The 22,825-nt window shown below is 33.2% G+C and overlaps 2 protein-coding genes across 2 annotated transcripts in view; both read left to right on the top strand.

The window, feature by feature from the left end:
* Positions 1-19,011, top strand: part of LOC132744444 (uncharacterized) — a 91,418-nt gene extending 72,407 nt beyond the window's left edge. Inside the window, exon 7 of the transcript XR_009627699.1 lies at positions 19,001-19,011. The gene's annotated coding sequence lies outside the window, so the exon portion shown is untranslated. The remainder of the gene's footprint in view (positions 1-19,000) is intronic.
* LOC132744451 (stabilin-2-like) overlaps positions 1-22,825 on the top strand; it is a 299,749-nt gene that overhangs the window by 62,423 nt on the left and 214,501 nt on the right. The window lies entirely within an intron of this gene.

Raw genomic sequence — 22,825 nt, 5'->3', positions numbered from 1 at the left:
CTATATTTCTGCTGCGTGACTAACGGAGGAAGGGCAATTTTTGCATATTTTGACCTCTATTATGGTTTTAAGTTTGTTTGTTTGTTTGTTTCATTTTTACATTTTTACGCCTTTTCCCAACAGTATTTCAGTCATATAGGCGGGTAGTTTCCTAACCATCGTTCCTGGAGAGTAACAGCAGTACTAGACTACCTTCCTCCGCGCTAATCCTGGGGATCAACCCACGCCAGAGAGGTAACTGGATTAGAAGTCATCAACTCTAACCCCTCTACCATGGAGGCGGGATATGGTTTTAAGAGCTGTTTGCAAAAATGTAAATTACTTTATTTGTACACTTTACAATATTTTAATACTTCAATTTTTTTTTTTTAAAATTAGCATGAATCTGGAGGCATGTTGCTTTCACTAAATCATAACATGAAACAAGCTGAGTTGTTGTAAAAGCCGTCTCCAGGGAAGCTGTGCGTAATACTCTTCATGTTTTATCATTGTTTGTTGTAAAGATTTCCTTTTAATGAATTTCTTACAATATTTTCATGTCATATATTAGTATAACAGCATCATTAAAGCGGAAACATGATCAGCTAGGGACACCATTACTTGTCGGAATCTTGATCTGTACACATTTTTTTCCTAAAATCTCAGAAGATATGTTTTCATGTTTTGTAAGTGAAAATTTAATGACAATGTCTAAGAATTTATGGTAAATGATACTGTAGTGGAGATAATATCATGATAATGAGAAATGCTGAAGATTGTTTTATTAGAGGATAATTACAGTAGACTTCACTTATAACAAACTCGCTTATAACGAATTATTGTTAATAGCGAACTAAATCTGAAATCCCTGACTGATTCCTACTTTATTTTATACAAGATAACATCACTTAATATGTACTCGCTTAAAACAAATTTTAGGAAAAACCATTTTTAAGTCCCAAACGGCAAAAAACACGTATACAGTCTAACTTGCCCATGCGACCACGTGTATTAAGCGACTTTTGTCTTAAACGACCACTTTAAATTCCCCCCGATCATTTTCTCTCTATATCTTTAATGTATTAAGCGACTTTTGCTCAACACGACCAGCGACCGCTAATTAGTCACCTAATTGACATCAATCTTTTCATTCAACGACCACTTTTACCTGTCAAGTAATTGTGTTTTTAGAGAACGCCACCTCGTTATGTCACAAGTGTCAGCAATCAAAACACAACAATAAACGTGTGAAAATCTCTATTTCCCATACCGTTTTAGCGTATGCAAATGAAGTTAAGTATACGCGTGACGTGTATTATCCAATAATATCGGATAAACAATGCAACGCTCCGCCTTCGCTTGTTGACATTTAGACTGCATTGAATTGACCTTGAACTTGATTAGCCATTAAATTAATCGTAACAAATAGATGTAGTTTGTTTATTTCAAATGAAAAAATGCACAACAGAAAACATCTTCACTAATAGGGTTTTCGTGTTGGAGACAAGGAAAAACAACGGAGAAGTTAAAAAATTCTGGAAAAAATGTCAAACATGTACGTAATGGATCAAAACTGTTTTGTCAATAAATATCAGAACGTTATTTTTACATTTGCATCCGTTTAGATTATCGGAGCGTACTTATTATTCAACATTTATATAAAAATGAAGTTGAAAAACAATCCCATCGAATAAAAAAGATGTCATTTATAAATTCTGACTTTTATATCATGCTGACTGTCTTAAGAGACCGTTTCATTAAGCGACCGTTTTTGGTGTTTCCCTTGCCCGGTCGCTTAATACACGTTTGACTGTATTTCGTCAGTTTAAACAAACTGTTATAATTGAAATATCGGGATGCGCTTTTCAGCTCACCTGAGCATGCTCAGGGTGAGCTTTTAGGATCGATGATTGTCCGTCGTCCGTCCGTCGACCGTTCACATTTAGTTGTTAACACTCTAGCGGTCGCATTTTTGCCTCAATCATCATCAAACTTGGTCAGGATGCTTATCTAGTTGATAGCTCGGATGAGTTCGAACATGGGTAATCTCGGATGAGAAACTAGGTCACAAGAGCTAAAAATAGAAAAACCTTATTAACACTCTAGAGGTCACATTTTTGCCTCAATCATCATCAAACTTGGTCAGGATGTTTGTCTAGGTGATAGCTCGGATGAGTTCGAACATGGGTCATCTCGGATGAAAAAGTAGGTCACCGGAGCTAAAAATAGAAAAACCTTGTTAACACTCTAGCGGTCACATTTTTGCATCAATCATCATCAAACTTGGTCAGAATACTTATCTAGTTGATAGCTCGGATGAGTTCGAACATGGGTCATCTCGGATGAAAAAGTAGGTCACCGGAGCTAAAAATAGAAAAACCTTGTTAACACTATAGCGGTCACATTTTTGCCTCAACCATCATCAAAACTTGGTTAGGATGTTTGTCTAGGTGATAGCTCAGATGAGTTCGAACATGGGTCATCTCGGATGAAAAAAGTAGTCACCGGAGCTAAAAATAGAAAAAACTTGTTAACACTCTAGCGGTCACATTTTTGCATCAATCATCATCAAACTTGGTCAGGATGCTTATCTAGTTGATAGCTCAGATGAGTTCGAACATGGGTCATCTCGGATGAAAAAGTAGGTCACCGGAGCTAAAAATAGAAAAACCTTGTTAACACTCTAGCGGTCACATTTTTGCATCAATCATCATCAAACTTGGTCAAGATGCTTGTCTAGGTGATAGCTCGGATGAGTTCGAACATGGGTCATCTCGGATGAAAAAGTAGGTCACCGGAGCTAAACATAGAAAAACCTTGTTAACACTCTAACGGTCACATTTTTGCATCAGTCATCATCAAACTTGGTCAAGATGCTTGTCTAGGTGAAAGCTCGGATGAGATCGAACATGGGTCATCTCGGATGAAAAAGAAGGTCACCGGAGCTAAAAATAGAAAAACCATGTTACCACTCTAGAGGTTACAATTTTGCCTCAATCATCATCAAACTTGGTCAGGATGTTTGTCTAGGTGATAGCTCGGATGAGTTTGAACATGGGTCATCTCAGATGAAAAAGTAGGTCACCAGACCTAAAAATAGAAAAACCTTGTTAACACTCTAGCGGTCACATTTTTGCACCAATCATCATCAAACTTGATCAAGATGCTTGTCTAGGTGATAGCTCGGATGAGTTTGAACATGGGTCATCTCGGATGAAAAACTAGGTCACAGGAGCTAAAAATAGAAAAACCTTGTTAACACTCTAGTGGTCACAATTTTGACTCAATTGTCATCAAACTTGGTCAGGAAACTTGTCTAGGTCATTGCTGGGAATAAATCGAACATGGGACATCTCGGATGAAAAACTAGGTCACAGGAGCCTAAAAATAGAAAAATCTTGTTTACACTCCTAGTGGCTACTGTTGTGATCCAAATATTCTGTTAATTGGTCTGAAAGTTGTTTTGGATGATTTCTAAGTCAAGATGGAACATGGGTCTCTTGGAGTGAAAAACTAGGTCACACCGCCCAAATATGGAAAAACCTTGTTAACATTCTAGTGGTCATATTTCGACTCAGATTATCAATCAAACTTGGTCAGGATGCTTGTCCTAGGTAATTGCTTGGATGAGTGCGAAATGTCGCATGTGAAACTAGGTCACCGGAGCTAAAAATAGAAAAATCTTGTTTATCACTCTTAGTTTGCTACTGTTTGATCCAAAGTATCCTGGAAATTGGATCTGAAAAGTTTTGTTTTGATGATTTCTAGGTCAAAAGTTTTGAATATGTGTCACCTTTTGGGTAAAAAGAACTAGTTCGCACTGGCTCAAATATGGATAATCCTTGTTAACACTGTAGTGGGTCACATTTTTGACTCACCTGTCATGAGACTTGGTCAGAATGCTTGTCTAGGTAATTGTTTGGATGAGTTTGATAAGTCAGGTGAGCGATCTAGGGCCATCATGGCCCTCTTGTTTAAAGATTAGTACATAAATACTGCTGTCTGATAATTATTCAATCAAGTGACTGCTCAGATGAGTTATGGCTTCTGGGAATGAAATGTTGGTAAAATGTTCTCACAAAATATTGCAGTACATTTGCTTCACTAAAATCCAATAACGTGGTAACATTAAAGTGTAAAATGGCAACGACACTTGAAACTGGAATAAAATGAAAGGCGATTCTTTGGCTACAAAAATTGGAGTTCCTAATGGATAGACAGTGCCTAAATGAATGTGTTCATGTAGTTCAACATTTTGTTTGAATAAATTACATGTATAAATTATGCATATAAACTGTGAAACTTTCGTCTAAAATAAATCAAATACATGTACATATACATAATATAATGTTCCATAAAATGGCCTGCATAAAATAACCACTGCCATAAAATACCGATTACACCGACGGCCAGTGACAGGTATGGCTTTTTTACATGACAAATTTGCCCAACCAAACACTGAGTCAGCAGAAGTTGTTGCTACTTCGCTTTAAGGGAACTTCGAATATAACAAACGATATTCAAATGTCACAATGAGTTCGTTATAAGCAGAGTCAACTGTATGCTTGTAGTGTTTACCCCCCCCCTCCCCCCAAAAAAATATTTCCACCAAGTCACTTATAATAACTTACTATTTACCATAAGCAACAGATTTAGCAAAAGATGCTTCAGGTAATTGGGCAATGGGTAACTTTTTTTGAAACTGACAAGTCATCAAAATTAAAAGCTTTTGAGAAATATTTATAAATCCTTTTTTTTTTTTAGCTAAACCTGTCACAAGTAGACAGGGTGAGCTTTTTGTGAATCGTTTTTTCGTTCCGTCGTCCGTATTGCCTCGTCCATTTAAAACATTTATTTAAATGACATTTCTCCTCAGATAAACCCGCTGAGCAATTTCAATCCAAACTTCACAAGGAATGAATCCTTTGGTGGTTACCTTTTAAAAAATTGTTCAAAGAAATTTAATTCATGGCAGCGAACTCTGGTTTGCCCCAATGGAACCGGAATAGAAAAAAAACTAAAATATCTTTTTTTAAAAAACCCAAAGAGGTTTAGAAGCTTAGATATTTGGCATGAAACATCTTCTTCAAGTGAGGTGTCCTATTCAAGTTTGTTCAAATAAAAGCCCTGGGGGTCAAAATTGGCCCCCGCCCCGGGGGTCATTGCGATTTTCCCTATATGCATATTAGTAAAAACTTAAAAAATCTTCTTTAAAGAACCCAAAGAGCTAGAGCTAAGGTATTTAGCAATGAAACATCTTCTAGTGAGTGTCCTATCAAGTTTGTTCTAATAAAAGCCCTGGGGATCAAAAATTGGCCCCGCCCCGGGGGATCATTGAATTTTTATTTATGTGTAAAGCAAAAAACTTAAAAAATCTTCTTTGAAAAAACCCAAATAGTTAAAGTTAAGATATTAAGCATGAAACCCAATCTTCCAGTTAGTGTCTTGAAAGTTTGTTAAAAAAAAAGCCCTAGGGTCAAAAGTTGGCCCTGCCCCCGGGGGAACATTGATTTTCCTTATATGTTGTATAACAAAAACTTAAAAATCTTCTTTGAAAAAACCCAAATAGCTAGAGTTTAGATATTAAGCATGAAACATTCTTCTAGTGAGTGTCTTTAAAGTTTGTTTCAAAATAAAAGCCTGGGTCAAAAACTGGTCCCGCCCTAGGGTGTCGTTGCTTTTAAACTATATGAGTATAGTTAAAACTTAAACCAATCTTTTTTTTTTAAAAAACTCAATGAGCTAGACCTAGATGTTAGCATGAAACATCTTCTAATGGGTGTCTACCAAGTTTGTTTCAAGTAAAAGCCCCTGGGGTTTCAACTGGGCCCGCTCTGGGGGCCTATATACAGGTGAGCGACTTCAGGGCCATCATGGCCCTCTTGTTTACATAACCAGGGCCTTAAATATTTAAAACTCCAGTGCAACATTATTTCAGATAAGGACTTCATTAATATAATTCTGTTTCAGGTATTCTTCTAGGCTTAGGACCAAAGGAAATATCTGATGTTGACATTCCTTTTGTCTTTATTTTACTGTTTGTTTTTTAATTGAAGACCAATTTTGTTTTTACTACTATTTCTGATAGAAAAAAAATGGTTGTCTTGAATGTCAAAGAATTGATCCTCCCCAAAAAATTTGTTTTGTTACTAGAAAATAATTGCTGAATTAATTTGCATTAGATTTACAAATCTTCTGTTTGTGATTTTTACAACAAAATGTGCTGATTTCTTTTTAATAAAATCCCCCATTTGCATCTGTTTCATTTACAATAACAAAAGAAGTTCATTAAAATGTAATTAAAGAAAAAAGAAAAGGAAAATTATACTTTTTTTGTAATTATACATTAAATTTTAAACATGATACATAAATAGTCATACATGTGACTTTTTTGATGATCAAGTGGGAGATTTTTCTTCAAAAAGAGAGAGCTTTTAGAATTTGCAATAATCAAAGAAGAAAGTTCTGATAACAGAAAGAGGGAGATAACCTTTAATTTGTGAAAATACCCCTTATTTTAAGAAAAATCTTTGAAATTATGGCTGCAGAAAGCTTCAAGTGGGAGAGCTCACATGTATTAACAGTTTGATAATGATGCTATATTTTTGCTGTTATTAAATAGCAGATGACATTCCTAAGATATAATGATGTTCTTGTTTTGAATTGAAGTTAGAAATTTGCAAAAAATGTGAATAGAAAAGTTTTTCTATGAAGTAAAAATGTCTTAACTGCTGATAGTTGTACCAATTTTACTATCAGAGTGTATCATCCAAACTGTACATTAAAAAAAAAAAAGAGGAAAAAAAAAAACCAAAAAAACATTTATAATCAATTTCCATGGAATATTATAATTTACAGATGTCTGTTACTTAATCTTTGGAATATTTCTACTGCAGGTGTGCAATTTCTTGTCAAAGATTTAGTTTTTCAAGATACTGTTACAGATTATATCATCAAAATATGCTAGCTAAAGTCTAGAATTTTTTGTTAACTTTCACCTGGTTTTTATTCTTGTCTCAGTGATAAATTATTCTGTAGATTTCAGTTCACTAGAGAGAATAACAATAAGATTTGCTTTATTGGTAACTTTTACCAGAATAGTTAAAATTAAAGGAACTCCCCTGAGTTTTGTTTTGACATGATGTGAATGAAAGTAATATTTTAAGATTAAATATATATTGTTCCATTTGATGTAGGTCAAGACTGAAAACTAGTTAGAGATCATTAGCTCACCCTGTTTTTTTCCAGAATAATCATTTAAGTTGTGAAAAATGACCAACATTAAATCAAATCTGGATAAGATTATAGCACAAAGACACAGTTTTCAATTCATTTCTGTGCATATTTCTTGATTATCTGTTGCATATCTTTCCATTCTAATGGAGTTCCTTTAAAGTTACATTTAATAAATTTCATAAAAAACTAAATAGCGACATTTCATTAATAAATTGGGTTTTATATCGACTCCAGGTCTTATTTTGGTGTCCAAACAACCAGAATGAGTTTTACAAGCATAAAAATAGGTAACCTCATTGTGGCGAAATAGGGAAGTACAATTTCTGTTTACATGAGAAACTCCCCCTTCGGACCATCCGTATATCAATATTAAATCAACAAACATGACTATAAGTGGCAATCCTAATTTAACGGTATATTTCCGCATTGTAACGGTTCTTTTTATACAAATTTAATCTTTTTACGAGATGATTACTTTTACTGAACCCCAGGTTTAGTGCACCGTGAAGCTTAAACGGTAAAAGTGTGTTTGCACAAGAAAATATCACATTTGCTGTGTTCCGGATTTAAGCAACTATAAAACTGTGACGTAGCGCATACATGAGCTCATTATAGTCTTCATTTGCATGTTAAAATTCGTATACGAACTTTAGTGTTACCGTGGGGTTTCCCGTTTAAAATCCTAATTTATGAACAATATTTGATGAGATTTACATCAATACTATTAAACAGGTTAATGAAACTGTAGAATGTTTGATTTTTAGGCAAAATATTTTTACATATTTATTTAATGTAACTTTAAGTACTTTTTGAAGCATTTTAATTGTATATTGTTTTGGCATTATAATCCACATCATATTATCATCCAAAATAAAATTTTAACTAATCAATGGTTAATGAAAGATAATGCCCCTATCTGCATATATTTTGCTTGACCTTTGTTAAAATTAACATGAACATTGATAATAAAACAAGGTTATGTTCCAAAGTTTTACCAGACAAGGTTATGTACCTAAGTTTGACCAAACAATGTTATGTTCCAAAGTTTGCCAAACAAGGTCATGTTTCAAAGTTTGACCAACCAAGGTTATGCTCCAAAGTTTGACCAAACAAGGTTATGTTCCAAAGTTTTACCAAACATTTATGAACAAAATATAAAAGGAATTAAACTTTAACTTAATTAGACAATATTGTCGGGCAATTAATGTCATGGTCCTGTTTTCAGCAACAAGGACTTCCTAATTACCTAGAAACATTAGAGACAATGATTTTTTAAGTTTGCTGTTTAAGAAATAATATATCTCAAACATGATTTTATCTTTTCAAAAACATCACTTTTGGGGGTTGGGGTTGGGGGAATTATTCATGATAGTAGCCCGAGTATAAATTTGGATTTTTTTGGGCCATTCCCCGAAAAAAAATTTTACATTTGGATGTTATCAAGCATAAATCCATTTGATATTTTATTTCTTTTCAACACGACATCAAAAAAAATTAAATGTTCCGAAACCTAAAATAAGAAAAATTTGCGCCTGTTTTGTTCCGTACTTATTTTTAAGGGCCCCCCGTCAGTTTCTTTTTTTTGGTTACTTAAAACATGTATAATGTTTACGTCCCCAATATCTAAATTTTAGAACGTCAACTGTGACTCTGTTGCATAATAAATGCGGGTCGTGTTAGAATTTATAATTACATCTGAATTGGCTTAATTTTGAATTTGCCATCTTTTATTCACTGTAACCAAATTTAGTAAAATACTACCATTAGACATTTTTAGCTCGACTATTCGATAAGAATAAGTAGAGCTATTGCAGTCACCCGAGCGTCGGCGTCGGCGTAACCACTTATGTTAAAGTTTTTGTAATAGTTCAAATATTTTCAAAGTCCATTGACATATGGCTTTGAAACTTTGCACACTTGTTCACCATCATGACCCCAACCTGTAACCAGGAGGAGGTAACTCTATCAAGCATTTTGACAGAATTATGCCCCTTTTTCGACTTAGAATTTACGTTAAAGTTTTTGTAATAGTTCAAATATTTTCAAAGTCCATTGACATATGGCTTTGAAACTTTGCACACTTGTTCACCATCATGAACCCCAACCTGTAGACAGAGGAGGTAACTCTATCAAGCTTTTGACAGAATTATGCCCCTTTTTTCGACTTAGAATTTACGTTAAAGTTTTTGTAATAGTTCAAATATTTTCAAAGTCCATTGACATATTGGCTTTGAAACCCTTTGGGCACACTTGTTCACCATCAATGACCCCCAACCTGTAACCAGGAGGAGGTAACTCTAATCAAGCATTTTGGACAGAATTATGCCCCTTTTTCGACTTTTCGACTTCGAATTATGTTAAAGTTTTTGTAATAGTTCAAATATTTTCAAAGTCCAAATTGACATATGGCTTTTGAAACTTTTGCAACACTTGTTCACCAAATCATGACCCCAACCTGTAAGACAGGAGGAGGTAACTCTATGCAAAGGCATTTTGACAGAATTATGCCCCTTTTTCGACTTAGAATTTAAACGTTAAAGTTTTTTGTAATAGTTCAAAATATTTTCAAAAGTCCATTGACATATGGCTTTGAAAACTTTGGCACACTTGTTTCACCATCATGACCCCAACCTGTAGACAGGAGGAGGTAACTCTATCAAGCATTTTTGACAGAATTATGCCCCTTTTTCGACTTAGAATTTACGTTAAAGTTTTTTTGTAATAGTTCAAATATTTTCAAAAGTCCATTGATATATGGTTTTTTTGAAACTTTGCACACTTGTTCACCATGTCATGACCCCAACCTGTAAACAGGGAGGAGGTAACTGTATCACGGCATTTTTTTTTTTTAACTATTCAGCACGAAGAATACGTCGAGCGTTGCCTTTTCCTACCCGACAGCCTCTTGTTTATTTACATCAAGACTTTTTTTTTTCTTAACATTAATTAAAATTGAGGAATCTTTCTATTTTTTCATTCAAATTTAACCAAGTTCTAAGCAAAAAGTAAGAAGTGGAATTTGAAGCCAAAACTGAGAAACTGGCTTATAGAGAAAAATTTGGCAATTATATGCCATCAGGTTTGTTTATTTTATAAGGACGCGAAACCTCTAATGTTTCTTAAAACTCTGTCCGTGGAAACAAGTTTCAATGCAAACCTATATTTTAATCTTAGCTTGTCAAAAAACAAATACCATTGTTGTTTATATTTAATAATGTTGTTAATATATATAATTCATGATAAAATTTCAAAAGATAGGTGAATTAGGTTAAACAAGAAAGTTAGTTGTGTGTATTACTCTTATTTGTAAAACAAGAAGAAATTTTAAGTATTTTATCTCCTATCTGGTTTTAAAAAAACCTGTTTTTTTCTGAAAAACAAAAACCTAAAAAATAAAATACCCAACTTTTGTCTTTTTTTTTTTGGGGGGAGGGGGGTATGTTGTTTGTTTTTTTGATAAAAATACTTATGCCCTTTCATTCTAAAAAATTTTTTACGAAATTTTTTTCGGGAAAAGCTGGAAAAAGAAAAAAAAAACTTATTTTTTAATTTTTTAAAAATTGGGGAAAAAAACCCCCAAGACTCCCAAATTTTAAAAATTTAAATTTTGGGGCAGTTTTCATTTTTTTTGGGATTAAATGCATAAATTTAATTAAAATTTTTTTAAATTAACTTATAAATTTTTAAAAGCATTTTTTCAAAACATATGGGTTGTTTTTTTACTTGAATTTTTATTTCAAAATGGTTGAAAAATGACATAAAAAACTGTAATGTTGTTTAAGGAAAATTTGAAAAATAAAAATTTTTAAAAATTTCATTTTTTTTCTCAAATCTTTGGTTCTTTTTGACCCCCCAACCCTTCTTTTAAGGGGAAATTTTAAACAATAAATTAAATTTGAAAATAAAAATATTTAAATTTAGAAATTAAGGGGGATTTAATTGAGGGGAAACAAATCCGCAACAAAAAAAAAATCTTTACCTTTCCCTTATTTTAATTGCCCCAAATTTTTAAAACTTTATTAATTTGAAAATAAAGTAAGAAAAATATAAATTTAAGATTTTTTTTTTGTCACAATAAATTTTAAACAAACATTCAAAAATACAAATCCCATTGTAATAATTTCCCGGGATCCCAAAAAATTTTTCATTAGATTCCTTATTTAAATTTCCCTTTTTTAATTTTTGACTTTAAAAAGTAAATCAAAATGAATTAATAATAATTATGTGAATATAGAAAAATATTGCAACAAGTCATAGTTGAAATGTCTGTTAAACCCAATTACTTCAAGGGAGCATTTTGTGAAAATTTGGCTGTTTTTCATTAAAAAGTCCTCCCGTTTACAAGTTCAAATTGCTTAAATTATAAAAACTGCTTCAACACTAATCAAAACTTGGCACAAATTTGTGACTGGAAACCAAGTGCCTTTGGCAACATGCTCAGGCTTAAATTTTTTCTGTTAACCATGGCAACACGAGGGGACATCTCAAAATTGCCAAAAATCATCTATTTTGCGTTGATTTTTTCCATTATAATTGATTTCAAAAGTGCTGAACTTCTCAATGGATTGAGATAGAGTCAAATGCTTTTCAGCGTTGGTTACACGTTTACCTTATGATCAAATCTGGGGTCATTTTATAGCCTCTCACAAGTCCAAAATTTTCTTGGCGATGAGGGGGACTACGCCCCCCTTCAAACCCCCCAAACAGAAGGGGGCACATCCCCCTTCTGGCAACCCCCTGATGTATCTTTTGGTTGGGGGGCCGCGCCGAAAAAGTGGTCACTTTTTTTAACAACATTTCTCAAACAAAAACAAGTGTTAAGGGCCTAAATAATGCATTTTTTCACCATTTGAGACAACAAAAAGGGGGGGGGGGTGAAAAAGGCGTTAAAAGGCGTGTATATGAAGTAATGGGTTAAATTGTATTACTTGAATCAGACATGAATATTTTATTTTCACACATTGTTTTATTTATAAACATCTGAGACTCATAAAACAATTGTTTTATAATATAAAAGACCTTCATTCTGATAAATAACTATATACATATATGATGACAATATTATGCTGGCTTTTGATTGCAAGTACGGTATATAATTGCCAAAATATCATACATATTCTAGAATATTTATAATTATTTTAGCACTTAAATTATCACAAATATGGCATTATTTACTATGATTTCCATTTTGTATAATAATGATTACATTTACTCTTCTTGATATGTTTTTTCCTTATTTCTTGTAGAAGTATAAAGCAGTGTTTATGTCTGATTTATTATAGTGACAATTGCAATTCAATAAAGGGGAAGTTTTCTCAGCAAATAATAGTGTGAAATGGGGATGTTATGATATGACAATTCTGAAGAATATTCTGTATAATGGCATACATTTTTATGAAGGTTACAGGAAAGCATTACAAAATGTGCAATATATTGAGTTTTATGATTTTACACTGAAAACATCTTGTACAATATAAGATGGACTTTCAGCTCTGGTGCCCATTTGTTACAATAATATTTGTTTCTTTTTAAACATTATAAGCCCGGAGTTCCAAAGCAAGTTGTTGCTTCTATTGCTTAAAGATAAATTAGGTCACTTTTTGCTTAAATTTGGAATATAAAGATAAAAAATTGTATGTGAAGTTACAAAGATTAATTACATTATTGATACACCTATTTTGAGAAACATTTTGTATAACCATTGCAAATCTGAGTGTAGAAAAATTAAATTATAACAGTTCTTCTTACAAAGAGTGAGAAGCCTTTGAGAGGTTTTTACTTCCTTTATTATCCACATGATGTTCTAACAATGAATTGGGACATATTTTGTGAGGGCACTCTATCTAGTTATTAATATTTTTGTCAAAAGAAAATTTACCTTACATCTTCTTCAAGATTTTTTAAAGTACATTTCATTCCAAATATGTATCTTTGAAGCGTGTAGTAATTATTCATTTAAAAGGTTGTGTAATTAATTTATAAACCTGCAATTGTTAATTGTCCTGTAATTAATGTAATAGACTTAATTTAGCAAATGTGCAGTACAATTTAATTTTAGTGAAAACAGCATTATATTTTTCTTACCAGAATAAAATTTAGATGTTCCTAAGTGGCATAAACATAAGCAATCTTTAAAAGTGTTTAAAACTGGCTGCAACTGAATATGAGCCGCGCCATGACAAAACCAACATTACGTGTTTGCTACCAGCATGGATTCAGACCAGCCTGAGCATCCTCGCAGTCTGATCAGGATCCATACTGTTTGCTATCAGTTTCTCTACTTAAATGTTATAGTAAGGGAACAGCATGGATCCTGATCAGACTGCGTGGATGCGCAGGCTGGTCTGGATCCATGCTGGTCGCAAACACGTAATTTTGGTTTTGTCATGGCTCGGCTCATATTTTCATGTGACCAGTACAGACCAAGATCAGCTGGCACAGCTGCTCTGTTTGTTATTTAAGTTAATATATATTTTGAAATTTTCCTGAAAACATTGTGTTAAATTGTTTTGTACTGATTGAAATAAGGAGTCAGGTCCATTTAAGATATTTAGCATGGTTAGGGTAAATTAAAAGAATTGTAAAATTTTGAGCATGATGAGAATGTTGGTGTAATTATTTAACATTTAGAAACAATTGTTTTGTCCTTTTGCATTATAATGAAGAAAAATTTTATTTTTAGGCATTTTAAGCAATGGTTTTTAACATGTAGTAAAGTTTAACTGTTCGCTAGTTGACTGAAAATGCCAACATATTTACAAGATAGGAGTACAATATGCACTTTATTCATTTATATAACTTATCCTCTCCTTGTGTCAGGTTAATCTTGGAATGTTATTACAAGCGCATTACTAAATAAACAACAAAAGAAAAGAGTTTTTGTCTTGGTTTTGCATGCCATGTACTGCAGGCATGATTGTTTCTTAGTATCAAAATGCAAGGTAACGTATGCTTATTCATTACATATCTACATTTGTAAATGCCTTCTTTGTTTTCAAATTTTACATCAGCTTGCAGTTGATATATGTATTTCTTTGATGTTTCTTTGAATTCCCTAACAAGATTGACAGCCTAAAAATGATGGTTATATTTGGCTTAATGTACAGGTTAAAAATGTCAGATTTGCAACAACTTTGTGATTAAAGCTCATTAAATTGGCATTGCACATGAAATGTTTTAATTCCCATTATTTAATGTATTCACAAAATTTGATTATAAGTATTGTTTTTAAAGATATTGCTTTGGCAATATTGCATTTGTACACAAATTTGAGCTTATACTTTTGCAATTTTGAATTATAAATGTATGCAAGATATGTTGCCATCTTGGGTAGACATATTTTATAGTTCTTAAGAGGTCAGTCAATTACATAGCTATTTATATACTTCAAGTATGCCCATCAGCATTCTTTTGTTGTACTGTAATCATAATTTTTCCATATTTAACGTTAACTCTTTTTTAAATGGTTACCAGAACTAAAACTAGTGTTGAACACATTTGTAACTATTTGTCTCATGGACCTTTGTTTTAACCAGTGTTTAGGTGGTCCTTTATCAATTGTGCACTATCAAGGTGCCACTACAATTTTTGGAATAGAAAATCCACGCCATGACAAAACCAACATAGTGCGTTTGCGATCAGCATGGCTCCAGACCAGCCTGCGTATCCGCGCTGTCTGATCAGGATCCATGCTGTTCTCTACTTGTAATAGGGTTTGTAAGCAAACAACATGGATCCTGATCAGACTGTGCAGATGCCATCCTGATCACACTGTGTGGATGCGCAGGCTCATGGTCTGGATCCATGCTAGTTGCAAATGCGTTACATTGGTTTTGTCATGATGCGGCTCAAATATCTTTTTCTCATGAACCAAATTGATGGATCCTTGCTATGCAAAGACCACAATACGAAATATTGAGTCAAATGATCATTTTATCATCTTACTGCAGTAACTGGTTAACTCCTATTGAATTTAGTATGATTTAATCTGTTACTACACTAAGATGACAATTTGTCTTTTGTCAGTGGCTGATTCAGAAATTATGAAGGATTAGTAGTCAGCCATTTGCTGTGAAATTGGTAATTACTAGTTAGTTGAGTTGTATGGGAAAATCCGTTATGTGGACCAATGGCAAAGAAATGACCAAAATATGCCAAAATTAATGTAAAAACAAAACTTTCATGCTTCAGAGATTACTTTTGGCGGATTGTCATATTGACAACCACAAGTCTTGCTTTGAAAATGGATTAATTTTATGTCAGCAAGATTATTATGAAATGTGAATATATTAAGCATTTTTTTTTCATTGCAAAATGTTCTTATTTGTGAATTATTTTCATTTTATTTTTCACCTTTGACGAAAAACAAACTAGTCATTATTTGAACAAAATTAAAAAACAAAAACAACCAACAAAATCTTGAGCATTACACTTGTCCTGTAGAGTTAATTGAATTGAGACCTTTAGTTTTAATTGTATATAAATTGATAAATTATTTAAATGTTTAAACTGATTGCATTTTTGTGTTTTTCATTTGAAATAAAGGATAAATTATGTGATATTTATGCCAATTTAACAAAGAATTGTCACAGTATCAATTACGTACTCAGGCTACTATGGTTTTTAAAAATGTTAATTGGCTATGTTACAGGAAATGTTTTTCTGAGCCAATCAACAAATGTAGCAATACTTGCAAATGAATATATGTGAATGCTTACATGTGATTGGCGATGAATACAACTATTTTGTTAAGATGATAATATCACTCTTGATTTAATCGAAGAAACTTGATGTTAGACGTGGATTATTTGACATTCTAAGAAGTTCATATTGAAAAGCTAAAATTTACCAGCAAAGATTTTCAGGTTGGTTTTGAAAACTACAATACAAGACTTTAAATAACTTTTGATTTTTTACACTGCATAATTGAAACTCTGAGTTTAATTGCACGATGGGGATGTTTATGTCATATATACAAATGTCTTCTGTTAATAATATTATATGGATACAATCTAATAAATATCTTAACCTATGATTGCAATTATGCAGAATTGTTGTAATAAATATTTTCTTTTGATGATGGAAGTTTGTTTGCTGTATAAAATATTCTACTAGCTTATTAGTGCTGAAGATTTAACTGATTCAGTTAAAGTGTTTTAAAGTGTTTTAGAGTGTTTTAATCTAGCAACCAATTACACAATTTATGAAGTATTTAACGCTTTAGCTTTTAAACTTAAATACGAGTTCTATTTGCCTGATTTGTGACAAATCCAAAACTCCATAAAAATATTCTACTTATCACACCAAAGGAATACTATATGGTATCATACATACAAAGCAACTTTCAAACTTGATATTCTAGCAGTAAAATATGCTATTTTAAGATGATTTAAGAAAATGGACCCCCATCCAAGCTTTAGTGCAGGATGGAGGGCATTATTTGAATAAAGCCGGAGGCTGAGCATGTACAAAATAGCATTTCATTTTGAATTTATGGTTTAAGTCGCGTATTCAAAGGTTTAAATTTCCCGCTATATCACGGACATGCGCGTGACTACCGGAAGTAATAACCGGAAGCATGAAACACATGTTTTCACTCATTTAAAGAGTGTTTTTTGTTGCAATAAAGCAACTAAGGGAGGGTTAAAACCTCTCTATATTATATAATAAGACATTAATCACATACTATGATACTATACACAAGGGAGGGTTTGTACATGCTCAGCCTCCGGCTTTATTCAAATAATGCCCTCCATCCTGCACTAAAGCTTGGATGGGGGTCCATTATTTTTCATCAAGCCTTCGGCTTTACATGTACAAAATAGCATCTTTAAAGGCAACAAAAAACAAATATTTTCCAAGTTTAATACCCCAAAAAATATTCTATGTTCCAAAAACAGCATCATTATAAGAAATACCAGATTCTAAGTTTCTACAATAAAACTTATGAAAATTTTTAGATGATTTCCAATCAGCAGTTTTTAAAATCTCCCTTATTGAACATCCTTTATTATAGGCAGCCGAAGCTGATGCTCCTCTATAAGAATGTGCCTTATATTTAGTTATATCAATCCCTGCTAAACTTAACACATTTTTTAACCATCTTGCCAAAGTGCTCGAAGAAACAGCATTAAAGGTAACATATGAAACAAACACCTTTTTACTTTTTCTAATATCAGCAGTCTTTTTAACATAATAAAGTAGAGTATGCATTGGACATATATTTTCTTCCAGATAATGCTCTATCCTTATAGAGTAATATTGACCTGTCTTGGATGTCTTCAAAATATCCGTGAATGTGAAAACAACTGCCTGTTGTTGAATAAACATATTGTCTAAAGTTAAAGAACACAAAGTCTGAGCTCTTGGTGCAGTTGCAAGAGCAATCAAGGCTAAGGTTTTAAAAGTTAATAATTTCAAAGATAACCTAGATAATGGCATTAACTTTTGTAAATAACACAAAACAACAGAAACATCCCAAATCATTATATAACGCGGTTTAGCCGGTTTATGTAAAAATACACTTCTCATGAATCTTACAATCATTTTGTTGTCACTGCACCATGTATTTCCCAATAAGGACAATGTTTGCATTAACATCGCTTTATGAAGATTTATAACGGAATAAGACATACCAGATTGAAATAAAAAATACAGGTAACTCACGACTACACCTTCAGACGAACAAATTGGACTGGAACATCTAATAGAATTCCACATATACCATCTTTTCCAGGCACTGCTATACTGTTTTCTTGTGCCCTGTGACCAAGATTCTGCGATGAAATCTGCAACAAGTGATGAAATTCCCTTACTCTGCAGGCTTTCCCTGATAACACCACTCCAATCATTTTTAATTTTCTTCCTAATGGGTGTAATGTTCCATTGTGCGGCAACACTAGAAGATCTCTGTGTCTGGGTAACCTGATAGGAAAATCACAAAGGTTTTCAAGTAGAATAGGGAACCAAGGTTGTGTGAACCAAAAAGGAACAACCATTAGAGCTCTATCAACCTCATCAATAACAATTTTATTTAGTACTTTCCCAATTAAATTAAATGGAGGAAAAATGTATGGTATCATATCCTTCCATGATAATGAAAAAGCATTAACTGCGTAAGCCCCTGGTTCGGGAAACCATGAAACAAATTTAGGTAAGTGATTATTAAGTCTAGAAGCAAAAAGGTCTATGTTAGGCATAAATGTGTGTCTACATAATCTTTCAAAAATATCTTTTTTCAATGTCCATTCAGTGGAATCTGAAAAATTTCTAGAATAATAATCAGCACTTTTATTTAATTTACCAGGGACATGTACAGCAGAAATATATATATTTCTACTTAAACACCACACCAAGGAGTTCCAAATAATTAATATGATAACCACATTCCTGATTTTTCCATCTGCCTTGTGTGTGCAAGCCAGAAATCAGGTCTATTCCACCATAACCTTCCATCGACGCATCTGTAAAACACCTTCTGGATACAGAAATAGGCCTGATTCTTTTACCATTTTTATTCTTCACGTTTTTTAACCACCATTGAATTTCATGGATACTTTTCGTAGATAAACTAACTTTATTATCAAAATTCATATTTTGACCTAAACCTATCAACTTTTCTCTTTCAAGGGCTCTATAATGTAGTGGCCCTTCTAAAATTGCATAAAAAGAACTAACTATCACACCTATAAAAGATGCCAACTGTCTGACCAAAACAACCTCATGTTGCAATAAATAGGATGCTTTCGACATAATTTTCTGCACTTTTTCATCAGTCAAAAATACCTTGAACTGAACTGTATCAATAATATGACCAAAGAAAATAATTCTCTGACAAGGGATTAGTACAGACTTTTTCTCATTTATAGTAAATCCTAAACTCTGTAATGTCTTTGTAATAGTAACCGTATTATTCAAACACACATGTGACAACTCATTGAAATTAATAGAATAATAATAATAATAATAATAAAGACTTTATTTAAAGAGGCAACATAGTTAGGCAAGCCCAGTCTTCCCTATGAGCCTCTATCAAAAATGTACATATATACAGTTACAAACAAAGACTTATATAAACAAAGAAAGAAAACTAAATGTATACAAGTTATACAACAAAGAAAAGTTGAGTAATTGAAAAATGCAATAAGAAAATGAATCATCAATATAATAAGAACAGCGTATATCTTGCTGTCTAAACCAAGCAAAAATGGGACGTAATACTTTAGTAAACAAATATGGGGCTATTTTCAAACCAAATGGTAAACATACAAATGAGTATAAAATAGAATTGAATAAAAACTTCAAATATTTCCAGTGTGAAGGATGTATAGGAATAGAGAAATATGCATCAGATAAATCAACTTTTGTCATAAAGTCATTTTGTTTAATCAAATCCAAAACAATAGAAAATGTTTCCTGTTTAAAATGACTATATTGTACGAACTCATTTAAAAATCTCAAGTTTATAACTGGTCGATATTTATTATTAGGTTTAGGAACAATAAATATTGTTGAAATAAATTGATCAATCTCTGATTCTGATTTAATAATTGCTCCTTTTTTCAACAAATCTTGAACTTCATTATGAACAATTGCTTTTTGATCTGAACAAAAAGGAATTTCATTAGGAATGCTTCTTTGAAAAGGATTTTCATTAAAATCTATCTTATACCCCGAAACTGCATTCAAGATCCAAGGATCTGAAGTAAATTTTTTCCATACACTTAAAAAATACTGTGTACGTCCAACTTGACTTACCCTTTCATTTATTCCTGATCGTTTGGGGCACTGGCTGTAGCAGAAGCCAAGGCACCTCTTCTCATACCTCTTCCTCGTCCGCCTAGACCAATCTTGAAAGATTGTCCACGTAACGGATACGGTCTAGTCCTAAAACCAGAACGCTGATTGTATGTAGATGACTGGTAGCCGTAATTACTAAAATTTGAGTTAACAAATCCTCGACCAGAGCGTCTACGCTGGACACCTCTATAATTGCTGTAAGTATAATCCTTACCAATGTACGATAAAGCATCACAACTTTTGACTTCTTTTGAAACATCATCACCAAAAAGTTTGGTTGTTATAGGCATCGAAATACTACACAATGAAGAATACTTCTTCTTCAAATACGGTCTTATAAGATATCTCCTCCTCAAACTGAGGTTGGTATTGCACCTGACCCAGAACAGTAAACAGGTCAGAGAAGATACATTTTGCCTCATTTTTCATAAGATTGTTCTTTTTCACAAACTCAAGCAACTTAACAACTGGACCTAGGCCTGAAACCACAAGATTTTGTATGTCCACCATAAACTTATCTTGAAAATGGGCTCTTTTGTCTAATGTTTTCCATATTTCCTGGTTAACAATGGGCGGAATGGCCTTGTCACAATTCTTAGGTACTTGGTACTTATTCAAAATAGAGTCTAAGTCACACTGGGCAGTAAATGCCGTGTTAATTAAATTGGCCAAGGACTCATTCACTGGCTCACCTTTCTCTGGTATCTTTAATTTGGGAAGATCCCATGTATCACTATCCGACTCAAGTCTATTATCAGTACAACCACCGTCAAAAGCCGAAGAAAAATCTTTTGACAGATTACGAATCCCTGTATCTTCAATATCAACATCTTGGGCAGCAACCTCCACCCTAAGGTTAGGTTTTAATGCTGCAGGAACAGCAGAATAGTTATCATTCACAGATTCATCATCCATATAATCATAATTATCCTCATTATAGTCATAGTTATCACAATCAGGGAGAAACTGAGGATTCTGTTGAACAACAGGCTGTATACCAAGAAGAGTCCTAAGACCTTCAATATCCTTATTAGATAAGTTTTTCAAATCAAATTTATCCGAGGATAAATTTCTGTCCGATATTTCCGAAGAATTAGTATTCAAAGTTTTACCTGACTGTTTTTTTGCCTTTACCACGAGGGGGTTTATTTTCTTTCTCCACCACGACGGATTTTAACCGTTTTTTTGTCCGAAGACTTTTTCTCTTTCTTACCGGTAATTTCTTGGTCCGAAAACCAGAAAAATCTCCCTCCTCACCCGAAGCATGAAGGTCTATCCTATCGAGAAGAGCCTCTTGGGCCATAATAATGCGGTTAAACGCAAAATAACTTTTAAAATAACTAAAACTTTCAAAAACACGCGACAACCACAACGCCAAAACAAAAAGTGAAAACATGTGTTTCATGCTTCCGGTTATTACTTCCGGTAGTCACGCGCATGTCCGTGATATAGCGGGAAATTTAAACCTTTGAATACGCGACTTAAACCATAAATTCAAAATGAAATGCTATTTTGTACATGTGAAGCCGAAGGCTTGATGAAAAATAATGGAACAAATCTCCTGTTTGAGTGCAACGAAAAACTTTTATCATTCACTGAATGATTGTTTTATATGACACATTTAGTAAGAAAAATCATAAAGATGTTTTGAATGTTATTCATAGAGATACTCATTTTGCGACATCACCTCTTTATATCCATGCATACAGATAACAAAATAGTTGAATGCTGTTTAAGTAGATCAGAACAAAAAATATATGTGAAGTTAAGGATAGTAACGATCATTTTTCCGATCAAGAACTCTGTTACGAGGGGTGATCCAAAAATTCGTGAACAATGTGTGTATTTCCATAACTTGACGTCCTACCGAGGTGAACTCTTTCGATATTATTAATCAATGCCTTTTTAGCTCACCTGTCACAAAGTGACAGGGTGAGCTTTTGTGATCGCTTTTCGTCCGGCGTCCGTCCGTCCGTCGTCCGTCCGTAAACTTTTACTTTAAATGACATCTCCTCATAAACCACTAAGCCAATTTCATCCAAACTTCACAGGAATGTTCCTTTGGTGGTCACCTTTAAAAATTGTTCAAAGAATTTAATTCCATGCAGAACTCTGGTTGCCATGGCAACCGAAAGAAAAAACTTTAAATATCTTCTTTTAAAAAACCATAAGAGCTAGAGCTTAGATATTTGGCATGAGACATCTTCTAGTGAGTGTCTACCAAGTTTGTTCAAATAAAAGCCCTGGGGTCAAAATTGGCCCCACCCCGGGGGGTCATTGATTTTCCCTATATGCATATAGTAAAAACTTAAAAAATCTTCTTTTAAAGAACCCAAAGAACTAGAGCTAAGATATTTAGCATGAAACATGTTCTAATGGGTGTCTACCAAGTTTGTTAAAAAAAAAAGCCCTGGGGTCAAAATTGGCCCCGCCCCGGGGGGTCATTGATTTTCCCTATATGCATATAGTAAAAACTTAAAAAATCTTCTTTTAAAGAACTCAAAGAGCTATGGCTAAGATATTGAGCATCAAACATTTTCTAATAGGTGTCCACCAAGTTTGTTCAAATAAAAACCCTGGGGTCAAAATTGGCCCCGCCCCGGGGGGTCATTGATTTTCCCTATATGCATATAGTAAAAACTTAAAATATCTTCTTTTAAAGAACCAAAAGAGTTAGAGCTAAGATATTTAGCATGAAACATGTTCTAATAAGTGTCTACCAAGTTTGTTCAAATAAAAGCCCTTGGGTCAAAATTGGCCCCGCCCCGGGGGGTCATTGATTTTCCCTATATGCATATAGTAAAAACTTAAA

This window comes from Ruditapes philippinarum, unplaced genomic scaffold, assembly GCF_026571515.1.
Source record: "Ruditapes philippinarum isolate M1 unplaced genomic scaffold, ASM2657151v2 ctg1134_1_1_1_1, whole genome shotgun sequence".
In the NCBI taxonomy this organism is placed as follows: domain Eukaryota; kingdom Metazoa; phylum Mollusca; class Bivalvia; order Venerida; family Veneridae; genus Ruditapes; species Ruditapes philippinarum.
This window is presented reverse-complemented; position numbering and strand designations above follow the sequence as displayed.